Source organism: Ailuropoda melanoleuca, chromosome 7 (genome assembly GCF_002007445.2).
Source record: "Ailuropoda melanoleuca isolate Jingjing chromosome 7, ASM200744v2, whole genome shotgun sequence".
Lineage (NCBI taxonomy): Eukaryota > Metazoa > Chordata > Mammalia > Carnivora > Ursidae > Ailuropoda > Ailuropoda melanoleuca.
The window spans coordinates 98,368,692-98,379,520 of record NC_048224.1 but is presented as its reverse complement, the minus strand read 5'-3'; positions in this window follow the sequence as shown (position 1 = coordinate 98,379,520).

The window sequence follows — 10,829 nt, the reverse complement described above, 5'->3', positions numbered from 1 at the left end:
TAGCAAAAGTGATTCCACATTCCTAGTTGGTACTCAGATAATGTAGAGAATATGGCCTCTTTTGGCCTCTTCTTTTTAGAGCACCTGCGGAAGAGACTATGTTTATTCACCAACATTTAAGTGTTTTCCTTTTTTCCTGGGATGCAGCCTGACCATACTTGGTCAACTCCCTCCCTGTGAGCCTTGGCCACCTCAGTGAGTTCTGGCCAGTATAATGTGGGCCCAAGTCGTAGGTGCTTGACCCACTCCATATAGTTTTTTTTTTTTCCTGTAGTATCCTCTCTTTTCCATCAACAGGAAAAAAAGAGAGAAATCCCAGATCCTAGAGAATACTGATCCACAAGACTGAGGAAGGATTGCTCCTTGACCTACTGGTTGGAAAGCTACCTGTTGAGCACTCCTTAAATTGTTATGACAGCTAGGAATAAATTCATATTGTGTTAAGTCACTTTTATTTCAGTCTTGTATGTTACAAGTACTCTTCCCTAATGCAAAATTATATATTTTTATAATAATTTTTATTATGTTAGTCACCATACAGTACATCCCTAGTTTTTGATGTAAAGTTCCATGATTCATTACTTGCGTTATAACACCCACTGCACCATGCAATACGTGCCCTCCTTAATACCCATCACCAGCCTAACCCATTCTCCCACCCCCCCTCAAGCCCTCAGTTTGTTTCCCAGAGTCCATAGTCTCTCATGGTTCATTCCCCCTTCTGTTTACCCCCCTTTTTTCTTCCCTTTCTTTGCCTACTGATCTTCCTACTTCTTACGTTCCATAAATGAGTGAAACCATATGATGTTTGTCTTTCTCTGCTTGACTTATTTCACTTAGCATTATCTCCTCCTTTCATTAGCATAGTCCCGTCCATGTTGCGATTTCTCAACATTTACAAAATTATATTTTTAAGTAGGAGTATTGGCATAAAACTACATTAGATAAATGTCCTTGGATTAGTGGTAAAGTGACAGGGAGCATGGCAATGAAGAGCAAAGGTAGGAAGACTGGAGAGTTGTGATTTATTGTGGAAAAATATTTGCTAACCTGTTGCCTTCGATTACTTGAAGGGAGGCCCATGTACAACTGTGTCTGATGCCCTAGGCAAAGTGGTAAGAAAGAGTCAGCATGAGAGTATGATAGTATATGTTGGGTCCTATTAACCACTTATGTAGGTTTTTATGTGAAGGAGATGAGCAAAGAAAAAATTAAGTGGTTTTCAAGCTGAAATTCTAGAAATAGAGAAAATCTAAAAATATGGGCCCTTATAATGTGAAATCAACTTCTAGGATCCAAATGAGATATGACTGACAAAGCCTTCGAGTGACAAAAGCCCATTAAAAACTCATCTTTGAAAGAAAGTTCAGATTAAGGGTATGTCTGTCCTCTCTACTCCTGATGGCATGGAGATAGCCACTATGAAATTAGGAGGCAGGCATGGGAGTGAGAAAGCATTAAATACATCAAGATTGACAATTATATTTAGGAATATATTTTGTTGTGATTACTGAAACATGAAAATGACTGAAAGCAAGTACTAAAGGAGTCCATGAAATCACTATCCTTTAAAAAAAAAGAGCTTTTGAGTATTCAGGACTTAAAAACAGCTTTTAGTCTTCATTTTATACCAACAGGAGGCACATCATATATATATATATGTATATATATATATAATTCAGAGAAATAGATTTTATGGAGAAAAGTAGAACGTTTATGACAGATAAGAGAAAACTATTTGGTGGATCAACAGTAATAACAGGAAAATGTAATCATTATTGATGCATTTTGGGTAAGCTTGCATATGTATTGTTACTTTAAACAAATGGAATAATCATATACCAGAGCATGTGCTGGCCTGTGCATGCACACACACACATGTACACACAATATGCATTCTGGCATTCTGTCAGGTGTATATTTATTATCACCTATATTTAATAACTACGATTATATATGGTATATATGTATACATATGCATAACATAAATGTATGTCCATATATATTAACATAAATATGCTTTCTATGCACTTATATGTGTATTAACTATGTATGTGCACCTGTATATATCATACGAATATCTATATAACCTTATAAAAATTATATGCCTGTTGCTAAGGTCTGAATATTTGTGTCTCCAAAAAAACTCATAGGTTGGACTTGTAAGACCTAAAGTGATGGTGTTAGAAGGTGGGGCCTTTGGGTGGTGATTAGGTCATAAAGGTGGAGCCCTTTTGAATAGGATTAGTACTCGTAGAAAAGACATCTCAACAGACCTCCTGGTCCCATCCACCATACAAGGACACAGTGAAAAGGAGGTGGTTAGGAGCCAGGAAGATGGCCCTCACTGGACCACGCCGGCACCCTGATCTTGCACTTCCCAGGCTTCAGAAATGAGGAATACATTTCCATTGCCTATAAGCTCCCAATCTGTGGCATTTTGTTAAAGTAGCCCAGAAGGACTAAGACAACTGTATTAAAGTACAGTTATTCTCTCTCTCTCTCTCTCTCACACACACACACACACACACATTTCTGTTCAACTATCAGCTATAATGGTCAGAAGATCACAGCTTCTTTTCTTTTTCTTTTTTAATTTTCTTAAGATTTTATTTATGAGAGTGAGAGTGGGAGAGAGAGAGAGAACATGAGCAGGGGTGGGAGGGGCAGAGGGAGAGGGAGAAGTAGACTCACCACTGAGCAGGCAGCTGGATGCAGGGCTGGATCCCAGGACCCCAGGATCATGACCTGAGCCAAAGGCAGATGCTTAACTGACTGAGCCATGCAGGCACCCCCAGTCTCTTTTCTAAATATAGCTACAACTGGAAGCTTTAGAAAGTAAGAAGTAGGAGATTGTTGGTTCTAGGTTCTGATACCTTAAAATAGGCAAGCTCTCTTTTTATCTTAGAAAAATGATTGCAGACACTGCTGGTGATAGGAAAAGTTGCAGAGGAAGAGTTCGCCCTGGCGTGCTGGTTATAGGGCTGGCATAATTTTGTAAATTCTGCTTCAATAAAATCCCTACCCATTACATATCAATTTCAAAATTAATCAAAGCAGGGAAGGGACAGATCTCATTTCACTATGCTCCACCAGACTGACATTAGATCAAAGTCTGCAGGTCCTGAAACCTATATTGGAAGCTGAAGAATTCAATCTCCACTCCAGTTCACACCCTGAGAAATAAAATCTAAGAGTACCAAAAGAGGGAGCTTCCTCATTACCTGCAAATATTTAAATACTGGGTCTGGTTAAATCTCTCTTTCCTCAAAAATAAGTAAAATGAAATTAAAAAGTATGCTTTTATGGAACAGTTCTGCATCACAAAAGGATACTCAGAGCAAAGTCACAATTCAAAAAAAAATTGCTCTATTAAACAATGAAATTTTAAGGCTTATTTACATTCTTACTTTCAATAATGTTAGCCTATGTGGACTTTCTGAGTTAGGATGAGGGTGCCACATATATCAAACAGGCTGCAATTGACTGACTTGAAAATAAAGTTATGTGAGTTTGGGAAAAACTATCTGTACAGATTCAAAGTAATGTAATAGAATTAATATTTGAAATAATTAATGACAAAGGTTCCATTGTAAAACTTGTAATCACTGCTAAAAAGAACAAACTTCTCCCAGAAGTAAAGGGCACATAAATAAAATTGTTTAAAATAAATGAAAGAAAATGGAGAAAGGGATGACACTTTGTAGATATAATATGTGGATAATGTTTCCTTTTAAAAATAAATCCATGACATCCATTATATGAACTACCAAGAAAATCATACAGAACAGTAATACTGAAAATCACTGTGGCATCTGCCATTTATAATGCCTCTGAATTTTTAAGGTAACTTTTTAAATTACAGTTTTCTTGAGATTTTAATATAAGATCTAAATGGAGTAAGCATCTTAATTACATTAATTCAATACAAAAAATGTTTTCAAGCTACCCTAAGAGGAGAAAATGTTCCTATGATGCATTTTTCTTCCCTTCCCCCTGAAGACTTCTTCGGCTGAAGCACCCTCCTCTTTTGGAATTTCAAGGAAAAGGAAAAGGCTGTCTTGTAATCAAATACTCCGGGTATGTATTTATATTGTTTATTAGATACATAGGACTTATAAAGGCCATAGATTTTGAATAAACAAATTCTACTCAGAGATTAGCCCTGAGTCTTGCTTGTAATAGATGACAACAATTCATGAATAACTGAAAATGAAATCTTTGAGTTTTTGTAAATTATATTTCAGTGGAATCACTGAGAGAGCCACTGAGAGCCTTCAGTGCCTGTGGACTGATCACATCGAGGGTTGAGAAAATGTAATAGTTAGAATTAGCTTTCACCCATTTACCAACCTACATATAGTCGCAGACAGAATTGTACATAATAGCTAATACCCTTGGGCTTTCTCCATTAATTATAGTAAGAAAGAAATGTTGTTTTTTAAAAATTGTATTTCACTGACATTATATAGAATTGGAGATTCTGAGGTTTGTACATTTATTTGTTCACGAATTTCTTTGGCTTTGTATATTTAGTTGGATATGTGTGGGGAAATAAGTCTCTTGGAAAATCATTTCTTTTGGAAGTTATTGCCAGGTTTCGAGCAGTCCCTTTAAAAGCGCTGTCAGAACAAATACATCAGGTCACACAGCAGGTTGTTTATCTCTGTGAAAGCCTGAGCATTAAATAGGGAAGGCTGCAGACTAGTAATTAGGTATTGATTGGTTTATCTAACACATTCTGCACATTTCTAAACAAATGCAGCATCCTTTCTGATTCTTTTCTTCTAAACCTTGAAATTGGTCGGTGCATTCATTGCCAAGATTACAAAATATGAAGTGTGGTTTTTACAACTGATTCACTGATCTCACTTGAACCTAATCAATAAACTTCACAAAATGATTCCATTCTTAGAAAAATGTTACGAAGATCCACACAAGCCCATTTATACCTCCAGTAAGTACTTCTACTTTGTATCATCAGAAATATGTATTTTAAATGTTACCAAGGCTTATACACACAGCCTTTTCTTTCAGAAACACTGTGTATCACAATGTCCTGCAGAGTTAACAGAGATGTGTGGAGTCACAGAGCAAATTACCAAGGGTCACACCATTCATCAGAGCACCAAGGTGAGACTATAAATGAAAAAATAAAGTTTGAAGAATAAGTGCATAACTAAACAGATACAAATGCGAGAAACAAGGGATTATAGCAAAAGGATAAAAATGGTAGTTAAAAACATTAAACACCAAGATTCACACAGATTTTCAAGACCATGATAGCATTTAGTGTTACAGAATTTAAATTCTTGGTTTGCTCAACAATGATCACAGCCTTAAAGGATCAGGACTAAAATATTAAGGAAATACAAAGAATCTGATTTTTTAAAATAATTACTGGTTTTTCAGAGGGTAGGGAAATAGGAACAGATAAAGGAATCAAGAAATGAAAAACAAAAAGAAATTATGTAGATTTACACTGTGGTATCTTCTACACTAATACAATTAAAGGCCCCACCAATTTATTTTTGCTTTACTGATAAAAGCTTGCACATACTATCAAAAATAACGCAATGGACTTAATTTAGATATAGCTATAAAAGAAACAGTAAAAGTGGATCTCCCAAATTTAAAAAATCAAACAAAACTATAGTGTGCCTTACATATTCTTATTTTATATTTCATTTGCTCCTTAGAATACTCATTCCAAATAAAAAGAAGTTGTATGCCTTGTCTGAGTCATCGAAGGGGTGTGACAAAGTGCAAATTGAACCCAAGTAAATATACTTTATTTTTTTAAATATTTATTTATTTGAGAAGGGGGGAGGGGTAAGAGGAGAGGGACAGAGAATCCCAAGCAGACTTCCCATTGAACATGGAGCCTGATCTCAGGACGCTGAGATCATGACCTGAGCCAAAATCAAGAGTCTGGGGGCACCTGAGTGGCTCAGTCATTAAGCGTCTGCCTTCGGCTCAGGGCATGATCCCGGCGTTCTGGGATTGAGCCCCGCATCAGGCTCCTCCGCTGGGAGCCTGCTTCTTCCTCTCCCACTCCCCCTGCTTGTGTTCCCTCTTTTGCTGGCTGTCTCTCTGTCAAATAAATAAATAAAATCTTAAAAAAAAAAAAAAATCAAGGGTCTGATGCTTAACCAACTGAGCCACCCAAGTGCCCCCCCCCCAAGTAAATATACTTTAGAACCAGACTTTCCACCATTATTCTCTACTGCTAAGGAGCAAATCAGAATCTAATAAATAAAAATGTTTAGAATTTAATGCATATTTATCATAGAAGTTATCTGTTTTTCCTTACGCATTTTCCTCCGTAGCTCCAAAGAGGAGAAACAAAACAATGAAAATGTGTTGTATTCTACATATGTATATATGATTCTTTTTTCACACACAAAAAATTAAATTTATGATGAAACCTATTGTGGTCTCCCATGGAGATGGTGTATGTGTTTGTTGTAGAGACATACATCAAATGAGGGGCCCAGACATGTTGCTTGTTTAGCATTTATGAAACATATTGTCAAATATATATGTGTTTTTCAATTATCTTGCTGCCTTATCTGTATGTTTTACAAATTGCTTTTATATCACCCTTCCAATTGGAATATATACATTTAATTTTACAGCAAAATCCAGAAATAAACTGTTTAGATGTTCCTAATGTGATACAAATGTAGAAAATTACTTCTGTTCACTGGCTTCATCCAATGTGTTCCAATGCTTTATTGTTTACTTGTATTTTGAGAAAGTCATAACCCAATGGAGGTAGGATATAAATATGTAGAAGGTTGCCAACATAGTCATACATTTTAATATAAGGCATATTGGGAAAAATACTTTTTTTTTTAAACCTCTAGGTGTAACAAGCTTATTTGGGGCCGTATAAAAACATAAGGGAAAAATGTGCATCTTTCCTCTTCTCTTTTTAATCCCTCTCTTTTCCATGGCTGAAAGGACAGGCAAATAGCTCATCCTTTACGTATTGTCACAATGACTACTCACTGCTTGATTTTTATGCAGAAGACAGATGAATCTTTCACTCCACATGACTGCACAAAACAAACTAGATTTAAAATGTGTGTGTGTTTACTAGAAACACATACACAGTAGCTATTAAGGAAAAAGTTGAGTGCTGTTTCACTCTGGCCAGCTAAAATTTGCATGAGGGTCAGTTGATAAGAAATTGAAAAAGGAAACATGTCGTTTATGTCTATAGAAAGGAAGAATCTACATATAATAAAACATTCTACACATGACTGTAAGTAGCCTGCCATGCTACATGAATGGAGAAAGACTGAGATGGGTGATATGATCCTCCGTAATGGAAGATTTTAAAATTACATGACCAAATAAATGTTTTGACATAAAATCTATAAATACTAGTAGCTGATAATGCTATAGTGACTCAATTGCTTCTTAAAATACTATCTCAAAGTACATATTCATCAAGTACCTACTATGGTTCAAATACTCATACAAGTGTTTGAGGTGTATCAGTAAACAGATGAAAAATTCATAATTGTGTGAAGTGCATGCCCCACTAGAGATATTGCTAAGTATGGAATCTTAGAACAGGCTTTTAAAATTTGTAAGTATAAAATAGATCTTTTAAAGGATATTGACATTGTTAACAATGTATGCAAAAGTGCCTTTTGAACTCTAAAGCATCTGATATTATAGAGTATTGTAAGTATGGGAATAATTGCTCTATTTACTAAAGCATATTTGTTAATTTAAATTTGTTGGCACAATACTGTTGAAAGTAGAGTGATTTTTAGTTGTTATGTACTGAATTTTGTTGTTTTTCTCAGTAATCATAAAAGTAAAGAGAGGAACCAAGAAGAGTATATATGACAGAAGGAAAAGGCACTATTGCTTGATGCCATAATGAGAATGGTTTGTAGACCCTTTAATAATATTCTTAAATATATTACTTTTGTAAGGAATACATATTTGTGACTTTATATAAAATGACATACTATAAATTCATAATTGAATCCTTTTAAAATAACGGTCAAAGCCCTCCTCCATTTCTTCACATTTGCGCCCCTGACGGCACACCTGACATTATTTCACTTCATTTTGCCTGTGTCTGCTCTTGTTTCCTTTTAGTTCTCTGAGCAAACATCTCTCTCTTTCTACCTGAAGCACAAAGCCTGGAACATCTCACCCACCTCTTGCTCACTCACTTTCTATTCTTCCTGTAGATGTTTCGATCATACGCTCCCAAACTTCATGGCACGTTAAAATCACCAGGAAGGTATGTTAAAACACAGGTTCCTAGATCTCACAGGGTTTCTGATAGTACGTCTGGAGTCAAGTTGGAGAATTTTCATTTCTTCTAAGTTTCTAGGTGCTTTCCAGGGACGACACTTTAAGCACAACTTCTTTCGGCTTCGACTTAAATACGAATTCCTTACAGAGGTGTCCCCCAGTCTCTTGGTGGATTCAGATATTCTGTTACATATCTCCAGTGTTTTTCTATTTTTCCTCTTCCATGATATTAATTCATTCTTTTTTATTCATATTCAAAATACATTAGCTTTGTTTGCAATGTCTGATAAAGCAATGATTCTGACACTTCTGTTCTCCAGGTTCCTATCCATTACCATCAACAGAGGAATACACCATGTGCTCAATAATTAAATGGAAACAATCTATGTTGAACAGTTTTTGGTATGAAATTTGAGGTAGAACTTAATCCGTGGTGCTTCAAAATTAGTAATTCTTTCATAAAAGCAAAGTGTGTAATTTAAAAATTGTGAACCATAAATGTACATGGTATGCCATTTAGTAATTCTGCTCGTCATGCTCCTTGTTTGAGCAGGATCTGGCCTATGATCTCTATCTGGAGATAAAAATTACCAGCATTTATAGATATACATGTTTGTTAAATTAAAATTTGACGATGTAGTTAAATTAAAATCAGTAAGTCATGTAAACGGAAGTAGTGTTTTAAGGGTATCTTTGCATTATTCCAAAGCATTAAGCTCTATTAATTATTTAAGTTTCAGCTTTTATTATGCATGTAATTTTGCCCATTAACCTTTGGTTTAGTTTTCTTTTTGTTATAGCAACTTATTTTAAATTCCAAATAAAGTCCATGTTACTGGTATAATAGAAAGGAAGCCATGAGGTTATATAAGGGGGAGGGGTACAGATTTAAAGAGCTGCAAATTACTACATGTGTTTTTCTTCCTCTAATTTATCCTACACCATACTGTGAGATTAATCTCCAAAGTTTCTCCAAATGAATCATTTACTCAATGAAAACTCTGACTAAAATAAAACAAACAGGAAGTTATAGAGCATAATGATTGATCTCCAACATATTTTTAAAGTATTTGCTCTTATGTCTCCCATTTATTAATTCTAGACACCAATGAAATTCTGTGCTGCTTCCATTTCCTAGAAATATCACTTCTTCATTTGCATTCTGTCTTTATTTAGGGTCCAATCTCTACCTAGATTATTCTCCACATGCTATCACATTTGGTAATAACCTCTCATCAAGGCCCCAAATAAATGTCACTTTATTCCCTTGATCATATCTTCCTTGATTCCAAGACCTAGCAATATTCCTAGTGCTTAAAAAAAAAAACTTCTCAGTATTTTAATTACTTACATTTATGCCTAGTGATCTCTTTAAATTGTAACTTTTGTCAAAGTATATTTTAAAAATTATTCTCATATCTTTCTCATGTTACACTTGAGAGTATATGACCTTATTTTACATAGGCAGAAAGACACTGAATCCATGGAAATAGTAAGTGCTAGATAAGGTTATCTAGAATCCAGAAGGCCCCAAAGAATCTACTCAGCTAACATACAGCAATATTTTCTTATGGGAGTGTTTTGTTCAAGTTCAGGTGTTGTAAGTACACATAAAAACGAGCCTGGACTTTTGAATTAAAAAAATGATCAAAAAATGAATTTTAGTTAAATCATATCTTAGGGAAGTAGAATAATTCCAACACATTTTTATAAAAAGAATATTAAAAAATCAAGAGGAAGTACATATGTGCATTGTATCACCTGTTCTGAGTTTTAAAATTTAAGTCCATGAATAACATAAGATTTTGTTCTTTTAGGACATTATAACACTGAGAAAACGTAAAATTATCCTTTTCAATAAAAATGAAACATAATGACAATTCTAACGTTTTTTACCTTTATAAATAAGGGTGTTTGGTGCAATGTCATTAGCGGAATAACAAATTTTATAGAGTGGCTTACTTGCCAATGTTTATAAGTACTGTAAGAAGTATGTAAAACATTTTGATCATATTCTGTGTGAGAAATCTAGATGCAAAAATATTCTATGATATTAATCATATCCATTATTTGGCATCGTGCTATTCAGACAACTGGCATGAAGATTGGAGGGAAAAATAAAAATTTTTGTTCCATTCCTAATTTTAACCTCTTCATGACACTAAAATTAACATAGGGTTTGTAGACATTTTGCGATTAGTTTGCAACAGTATTTATACTGTTTTCAATCATTCAACACAATATTACTATTTTATTACTTTTAAAAAGAACATATTTAACAGATATTCTCAGAACATCAATATGCTTACAGATGAACATAAAATTTTGGATAGGATTGTTTTTCATGACAATGAAATGGTGGGAAAATTGCATTTTTATCAAATATTTGATATTTCTTGTCCTAAAGAAGAATGACATTTTAAGTATTGACAATGAAAAATATGAATAAACTCTTTCTTATTTTACAAGTACATTCTTCTTTCAAACATCTAATTAGTTGGCACGACTAAAAGGAAATCTTAACATGTGTATCTGGAAAAGAC